General features: G+C 32.7%; 1 long non-coding RNA gene across 2 annotated transcripts; it reads left to right on the forward strand.

The window, feature by feature from the left end:
* Positions 1-1,605: 1,605 nt before the first annotated feature.
* LOC130961158 (uncharacterized) lies at positions 1,606-5,406 on the forward strand. Of its 2 annotated transcripts, none has more exons than XR_009079380.1 (3): positions 1,606-3,453; positions 3,803-4,149; positions 4,277-5,406. It is a non-coding gene; the product is annotated as an uncharacterized LOC130961158 (long non-coding RNA). The 2 variants fall into 2 exon arrangements; XR_009079379.1 differs by having other exon boundaries at positions 1,617-1,660; positions 2,980-4,149; positions 4,277-5,318.
* The last annotated feature ends 4,003 nt before the right edge of the window (positions 5,407-9,409 follow it).

A 9,409-nucleotide genomic window follows, 5' to 3' on the forward strand; every position in this document is an offset into this window, starting at 1 on the left:
AAAAAGTTAGTAGAAAAAATTAAAATAGATATATTTAATCAATTAATACTAAAAAAGACATAAAAAATTTTAGACTAAAAATCCAATTAAATTGATTTAAATTTTAAAAAATAAAAAATTTTGTACAAAAAATAAAAGAATGATGAACCACAAATAAAGTAGAAAAATAATAGGAGAATGGGAGATAACATTTACCAATTGTTAGGAGTCATGCAACCTGGGAGAATCATAGACCAGGCTGTTCTAATTAGTTCTAATTATAAGCTAAACATTTAGTTGATATTATTAATATTTTTTATTATTTTTAGAAAATATATTTTTTATAAATATATATATTTCGTTTATTGTATAAATGCATCCACCTGTTTTAATGATACATATAAAATTACTTCAAAATAAGAAAAAAATATTTATTTCGGTAAATATTTTTAAATTATTTATTTTCTGTAATTATTATAATTAATTTATTTATTAAAATAAAAAATGCAGTTGCCGCATCATTTCGAGCCCATTAATTTATTTATTTATTCCCACTTGATTTCATGATTTGAGTTGTGTCTCTAGACTCTTCCATTCCTGTTTTCAAATCCTCACTTTTTTGCATTATATTTAGTTACCTTCTCTTCCATTCTCTCCACAATTCGCAGGGCTTTAACATTCATTATTCTCTGTTCGCCAGGTAAGTTTCCTCTCTCTCTCTCAACAATTCCCCCCTCCCCCTTTTCTTATATATAAATTTCTTTATATGTTCCTCATTTCGGTGTTGAAATCTTGCTTATTATTTTGCTTGCGTTTTGATTCCTAAGGGGCTCTTCTTAGTCTACGATCTCGTTTGGTTTTCACAAGAATCATCGATCAACAATGACTCATATCCTTTTGAAGCGTTCTGATTACCTTTTCTTGTATAGCAAGTTCCTTTTGTCTCTTGAGAAAAATAGATAACATGTTGCATAATCAATACTATGATACATTAAATTTTTTTATGCAATTTTTTTTCCAAAATTTGACTTAACTCTGGCGAACGCGGTAATCAAAGAGATCGAGACCGTGAGAGGGCTCAGGCCAGAAACGCTGGAAAAGCTAAACAGTCTAAGAGTGATGGATTGACCCCAGAACAACGCAGGGAAAGGTTGTTCTTCTTCCCACAAGACACAAACTCTATCTTCTATATCTGATTAATGCCTGATTGTGATTATTTATTTATTTTCATGGGCAGAGATGCAAAAGCTCTACAGGAGAAAGCGGCAAAGAAAGCAGGTCAGGCTGCTGGAGGCAACAATGCAGGTGGTGGAGGCAAAAAGCTTTAGTAGGATTGTGGAGTTGAGGGTAGATATGAAAATTTGAAACTTGTATTGCTTATTGTGATGTGGGTTATTGGTTTTAGAGCCATCTTTATGTCATTTCAAACAAATGCCAAAAAAAAAAAGAAAAATAAAAGAAGGAATAACTGGTGTTTCTGCTAGGGAAGGCATTGTTGTTGGCTCATGAACCTTTCGTCTTCTGTCTAATTTGGAATACAAATTGTCTCTGTAATATTTTGTAATGACTTTTTCTTGGTCTGTTTTCTATCTTGTTTCCTATCTTATGCTATTCTTATATTTGTAGTCACATAATCTAGAAGGTGAAGCAGCTATGGCATTGATGAGAGGCAATTGAAAAGGTCAGTGCCTCTTGGTGCCTTTTTTAGGACATGCTGCATTGTATGGTAAAAGTTATTTCTATAAACTCTTGCATTTATGTTGATCGATTGTTAGGGCCTCTTGGCAACAAGCCAAACCACTTAGGGTTTGAGCAGGTAATCGATATGGAAACCAATGTTAATTTAGTATGAGGTTTTACTGTTTTTAATCCGATGCTTGGTTTGCGATAATGTCTCTTAGTCTTGAGGGGTCCAAGAAGCCTCCATATGTCCATATGACAACCCAAACTTTAAAATGCTTGTGACTAAGTTTGGGTATATATTTATCTCTAATTTCCTTCTGCACAAAATAGTTATATCAGTTTTCTCGTCTTATCAAAAGTTTTACACAATTAACAATATATAGTGACTATGCATGCATATTTGCATTTGAAACATATGGATCTTGGCAGATGTTTCTGGTTTTTTACACGTATTAGCATGATGCATCAATGGTTGATGCTCCATAACATTTACATTTTTAATTATTTTGCAACACAACCAAGGAAAACCTTGTCATGTTGATTGCCTTTTTGGGTAGTTTCCTTGACTTAGTTATTATTGTATAAAATAGATAAACCAGTATGATCTGCCATTGTGAACATGGCTACTTTGATTATCAAATTCCTATTTTTTCAGGGGACCTTTTATTTTTTAGAATACTGTTAGCTTATTTTAATGTATTCACAGTGATGGATGGTAATATTCTAGGTCTAATCTTCTATAACTGTGGTGGAACTATTTTAGGAAGTCATTTTGTCCATCCAATTTGTTGGGGCTAGTTGAGTAGAACAAACAAATTTTACAATAAGCATATTCTTTCTATTATTGAAGAATTGGACCACATAGATTGAATAAAGTTATTGCATAGTAGCGCATTGAGTCTCTAGCATGTTACTCATTTTGTTCAATATAACTACCAGATTGATAAAACTGGTACATTGTTTACTATATTGAATATTTGAATATCTATTATATTGATGGGTAGAATACTTATTAATATTTCAGTCCTTTTTATGGAGTTTAGTTTTGGTCTCTTTCTCTGATCCTATTGAGCTTGAACAACTCTCATTCATTTTCTTTCTATTTCATGTGTTGATTCACAATAATCCCATGCATTCATTATTATCATGGTATATAATTTATTCTGTAATACTTGGCTTACTCTACTGCACATCATTTAGTACTGTACAAAACTGGAGCCATACTTTGACAAGATTTATCTACCTGATATACCTAATAAAAATATTGTGCTTACATCATGTTTTGATTTTATTTCTATATTTTGATTATTTTCTTAGATAAGCCGTGAACATAAATCTAAGAATTAGATTTTGGGTTTTCAAAGCTTGAGAGAAAATGCAGCAATGTGACAAACATGATGGTGAACTAGTATATCCAAGCCACTATCAGTGATTGAAAAGGGGTGAAGGGATTTTTGCATCCTTTTGCCAGAAGTAATCATGCCTTATATGCTTAAGGTTATTTTAGGCTATTTTGAACGCAGCTATGGGAGTGATTCTGTGTTTTCGGCTGTGTGTTTGTTCTGTGTTGTGTTGCTCAGATAGGGTGTCATGTAATAGAAAGGGATGATGCTTGGGATTCACTTGGTGGGGCATGAGGTCACCGTGAGGGAATTAAGGCTTCTAACTAAGGTTGAAAGTAACATGACATAGAGCTTTTGGAATAAAGTGATTGTCTTTTGTGAATGAGATAGACAAAGGGTTTTGACATTCTGAAGAATTTTAGCAAGACAATGGGAGTATACACTCCAGGTATAAGTTGTAAAAATTTAGTGCAGTTACTATCTCTACCTCTAGCAGTAGTTGTTAACTCCTTTGCCACTACAAATTCTTCAATGCCATAAACTGCAGGTTTTACGACTTATCTGCCTATACATTCTTCACATCGTAACAAGTCTAATCCACCGGAAAAAAAAAAACACTTTCCAAGTTCCATCCCCATCAAAAACACCACCCTCAACTCCACCTTTTTATCATGTACTCTGAAATCCATTGTCAAGATCCACCTTTACTCTAAATGACGGTCCATACTAATTTTTCTTATAATTCTGATCTGTTTTTGCTTCACCGTTCCCCTTTAACTCTACATATGGTTCAGCAGAATAATAACACAATGCTTCTGGCCACATTAGCAAAAGTGAAAGGGATGTGCTATAGGTGGCAATAAGGAGGTTGTGTTTGCAATGACTGACAAAGCAAAAGTAGTGTTGCCAGCAACCATGGGTGGCTTCTACATTTGGCAGTACATTATCTAAATGATATTGAATTCTTTCTGTATCTCTGGTCCCGTTTAGGCTTGCTATTCTGGTTTTCTTTTCTTACCCTTAAGTTGAGCCTGAAATTTTTCACTGGAATATTGTGCAAGTTAATTGCAGGTATGAATTTGGTTTGTGATGACATTTGTGGCAAGGAACAGTTTAGTCCCAGAAGATTCAATTGTTGCCTTAGGTATGAATTTTGTGGAGAGTATTTTTGTATTGTCTATGGTATCTATACCTATTGGCATGAATTTTATGATTGATTTGTACATTAGTTGCTGCGTTATTTATTTATTTATTTTTTGCTGTCTTTGCAGGAACAGGCAACTAGAGGATCCTCATTTCATTAGGTTCCACTTATTCGTTCAAAACATGAGAGGTACAATAAAATTCGGAAAATAACACTTACCTGTTCCTAATGTATTTTGTCCTCTTTATGGGGTGTGGTATTTTGCGCTAATATTGTTTACAATCACATCTGTACAAAAAGATAGGTTTAATGCATTGAGAGGTAGAGGCATTGGGAGATCAATGATAGTCTACACACTTGCATTTAATGTTCTTTATGGATCGAGTCCCTCTACACTGTTTGGGGTCCATCCACTAGCTGATTCTACCCTGCCTTATGTGACTGTACTTGAATGTGGATGAATTTAACAATACGGATACTTTACTCTTTCACAAAAAGAAGAAACACGTATAACCTCTTCTAACATAGTGGGAGGAATATGAGTATATGACAGTACAACACGAAGCTATACACGGGTTTATTTGTTTTGGGAACCATATAAAAATTTGTAAAAATAGCACCACGGGATAGTCTTAACTTCTGCTTTCAAACCAAGTGTAATTATTTTGTCTATCATGTCCGTTCTGTTCATTATTCCTGTATATATATATATAGAATTTTTTATTTAAATAAATTAAATAACTATTTTATTTACTGATAAATAATTATAAAAAAATTATTACAAAAATATGTCTTCCTGCCTTATTTCGTTTACAGTATAAACGAGATAAGCTAATGGATGAAGTTAGTGCGCGTAACACGTGTTAGGGGTGTACATGGGTTGTCTTATCTCGTTTATACTGCTTACGAGACAAAGTGCGCGTGACACGTGTTAGGGGTGTACATGGGTTGGGTTACATCGAGTTTGTCATAATTCAGGGTGTACATGGGTTGGGTTACATCGAGTTTGTCATAATTCAGACCCTGCTCGAAATATATATCGGGTCTATTGAAAGATTAAAACTCGTCGACTTTGAATTTTTTTATAATTTCGTTGCAAGTATAGTTCCAAAAAGATAAGTAACACTCAATTAAAGTTTAATTTTTGGTTGTCATAAGTCCAATTCAACAAAAATAATCGAGAGTATTAGTTACGGATCATTCTCCTTAGGAATTACAATCGAGTGTTCAATTATTGGTTATGAGTTTCATGAGTTGGGTTGATAAAAGTGCAAGAAATTAAATGGTAAGAAATGTAAAGCAAACAACTAAGGAAAACAATTACTAAAAAGAGGCATTCATAGTAAGGATTGAGAATATAACTTTTTTATTCTAGTCATTAATTATCATACAATAATTAAAAAGAGCTAATCCTATTAAGTAATCTTCAACATCGGGAAAAGATACAATGTTATCTTCAACATAGGAAGAAAGTTAAATAAGTCTAGTTAATCTCAATCCAAAAGTTCTAATTAACTCACTAATTGAATTAGCAAGAGATTATAGTCAATAGAAACAATATTAACTAACAACTCTAAATTACCAAAATAAGTTAGGTATTAATGACCCAAGATTGTCTAATTTCTCTTTCCAAACCAAAAATGTTCAAATTCTACTTTAAAGTCTAACCAAGTATTTTGTCAAACACTTGAAAGGCATAAAAGGAAGTATCATAAAATTGCAATAATAATAAATCTACAACTACCCAATGCAAGGAATCAACAATAACAACTCAAACAAGCAAGAAAAGAACATAAAATCTCAAATTGCATTAAATAAAATTGAAATTGACAAGAGTGTTCATAAACTAAAAAGAGGCATAAAAATGGAAATTAACAAGAGAACTAAGAAGAACAAAGATGTAAGAATAAGAAATTATAAAGAAAACTAGATGAAAACAAGAATTAAACTCTAGATTTAAGAGGAATTAACCTAATTCTATCCTAATTGTAGAGAGAAGAGGAAGCTTCTCTCTCTAGAAAACTACCTAAAGCATGATCCTAAGCTAATCTAATTACTCCCCCTTTGTCCAATCTTAAATTCTGCATCATATAGCCTCAGAAATGAGTTGGATTTGGGCCTTGAAAGCTTAGAAGTCGCCCCTAGTGTTTTCACTTTAATAAGGTCACGTGATCATCGTCACCCGTGCGCGTGGTCGACGCGTGTGCGTCGCCTTGCAAATTTCCTCCTCATGCGTACACGTGGGTGACGTGTGCGCGTGTCTTTGAATTAGCGGTGAGCATGGGTAGCGGGTACCCGATTACTCGTCCGAACCCGAACCAAACCAATTAAATTGGTTTTGGAACCAACGGGTAATCGAGTCCAACCCGAACCAAACCAATGATTCTCTCTAGTAATTAGTTCGGGTAATGGTTTTGGGGTGCGGAACCCGAACCAACCCGTAGAGCCGACTTTGTATTAATTAAATAAAAAAAATAAAAATTTAAAAATATATATATATATATATATATATATATATATATATATATATATTTGCCTTTTAATGAAGTATTATGGTGTGAAGACTTTGAAAGATTATTTCTTTGAATGAATATTTCTATTGCACTTTTGTATTTAGCTTTTAATGTGTTTGGTGTTTGACATGTTTGGATTTTAATGTCTAATATGTTTGTATTTTAATGTGTTTAGTTTTTAATACATTTGGTGTTTAACATTTTTTGGATTATTTCTATTGATTTTCTATGTTTATTGTACTTACAGAATTTTTAAGAGAAATATTTTATTTGTTTTTTGTGAATTTCTATTTCATCGGGTACCCAATTATCCGATCCGAACCGAACCAATCTGTTTTTAATCGGTTTGGTTTGGTTCGGATACATACACAAAAAAACGTAAATCCGTACCAAATCAAACCGATTACAATTCAATTGGTTCCGTTCTATTTTCACCCTAAATCCGAACCAACTCGATCCGTGCTCACCCTTACCTTGAATTCTCCAAATGTTTATTTTTTCATGAATTCTCCACTTTGCATGCTTTTCTCTTGACTTCCTTCATCCAATCCTTGCCTTATAAGACTGAAATCACTCAACAAACATATCAAGGTATCGAATGGAATTAAAGTGAATTAAAATTGGCAAATTTAAGGCCTAAAAAGCATGTTTTCACTCTTAAGCACAAATTAGAGAGAATTACAAAGGCATGCTATTTCATTGAATAAATGTGAGATAAGTTGATAAAATACCCTAAATTTAACAGAAGATAAATCACAAAATTGGGGTTTATCAAACCTCTCCACACTTAAACTAAGCATGTCCTCATGCTAAACTCAAGAAAGAGACAAAGGGTATCAACATTTATTCAATGCAAACTATCAAGATGCACTCTATCTAAATGCATGCAACTACTTAGTCAAAATAAATCAATTCCCAAGAATATATATATATATATATATATATATATATGAACACAAGGGCTAAAGCAATCATAATAAAATCAAATCCACAATTGAGTTGAGTTATTGAAAAGATTTTACAAACTTGCAAGAAAAGAGATGATCATAGGTGAAAACATGTAATTGAGTGATCGAACCCTTACCGGATGTGTATCCGCTCTAGTCGCTCAAGTGTATAGGGTTGATTCACTCAATCCCCCCCTAATCATGCTTTCCAAGATTTGTTTTTCATCTAACAATTAACAATTATTCAATGCATGCATACATTTATCATGAGAACTTTTCATAAGGTTGTAATGGGGTTAGGGTCAAGGTAAGGATGCATATGGCTAAGTGAGTTTGAAATTTGAATCTTTGATTAACCTAAACTCTCACCTAATCTATATAACAACCTATACAATTCTAATACAACACCTAACTACCCATAATTCTCATTTTTTCACACACTCATGTATTCTCTTCTTCATCACAACCCATATGCATTAATTATTATTACTTTACTTTGGGGCATTTTGTCCCCTTTTTATTGGTTCTTTTTTTTCTTTTTATATATTTTTCTCTTTTTCTCTTTCTATTTTTATTTTTCTTTTGTTTTTCTCTTTTTCTTTTTGATGAATTATATACAAAGGTACCGATACATATGGTTTAAACATTTAATGCATTAGTATGTACCAAATTTCCATGATTTTTAACAAAACTACAAAATACACTTTTATCTTACTCAATGTCTCTAAATTTTCCACAATTGAATGATAAACACCCTCACTAGCCTAAACTAATCAAAGATCTAAACAAGAGACACTTATTGTTTTTCGCTTTAAGGCTTGTAATGTGCTAAAATTAAGAACAAATAGGTTTAGCATAGGCTCAAAGTTGGCTAACAATGGAAGATAAGAGGGTAGGCTATTTCGGTAAGTGAGCTATTTGAAACGATAACCTCAATCATATAAGTGTATTCATACACGAAATAATAGACATAAAGAATCAAACAAATCAAAGATTACAATCATAAAAAGAGAATAACACACAAGAATGAAAATAGTGGTTATATGATGTAACCACACAATTAGGCTCAAAACTCACATGCTTATGTGTTCTTAGCTTAAAAACATGTTATAATTCAAGCAAGTTCTATGATTTTTTTTTTCAAATCAATTGAGGTGCCCTATCGATAAATTTTTTGGAAAATTTCATTATTTTAATTAACCTTATTATATATATGCAAATCAAGAAAATGCAACTAAAAATTCTAAAAGTTCTACAAATGAAATGCGAAAGTGTTGGGATTAGAAATTTGTCACCTAAAACTGGCTAATCGGTCGGACGACCTCCCCACACATAAAAGTTTGCACCATTCTTGGTGCATTCAAAGATGAGCAAGGGGGTACGACGACTTTCTGGATTGCCACCTTCAGCTGGTGGAACAACTGGATGCTGTGTGTTCTTTCTCCCGCTTCTGTTTTTGCTTATGATGACTCACCCATGAAAGATAGAAAATAGCATAGTAAGATGAGAAAATGTAAAATCAAGAAAGCGTAAATTGTTAGAATGAGGTAAATCACTAGAATGAAGGGAGTGAATTAGTGTGACATTAAGAAAATATAGTGTGTGAGTTCTAAGTTGGATGCGGTTTAGAATACATACTAGCATAGAGATCTATGTCACAATTACATAAGAAGAAGTAAGCACTTCACTCATTCTAGTGTGCTTGAAATACTTCAAAGAAACTTGGACGTTAAGATAAACAAAAAAGTAATAAAGAAGCATGAAAGCATTCAAGCAAGAATTAGCGGTTGTGAAATGGAT

This window comes from Arachis stenosperma, chromosome 2 (assembly GCF_014773155.1).
Source record: "Arachis stenosperma cultivar V10309 chromosome 2, arast.V10309.gnm1.PFL2, whole genome shotgun sequence".
Taxonomy (NCBI): domain Eukaryota; kingdom Viridiplantae; phylum Streptophyta; class Magnoliopsida; order Fabales; family Fabaceae; genus Arachis; species Arachis stenosperma.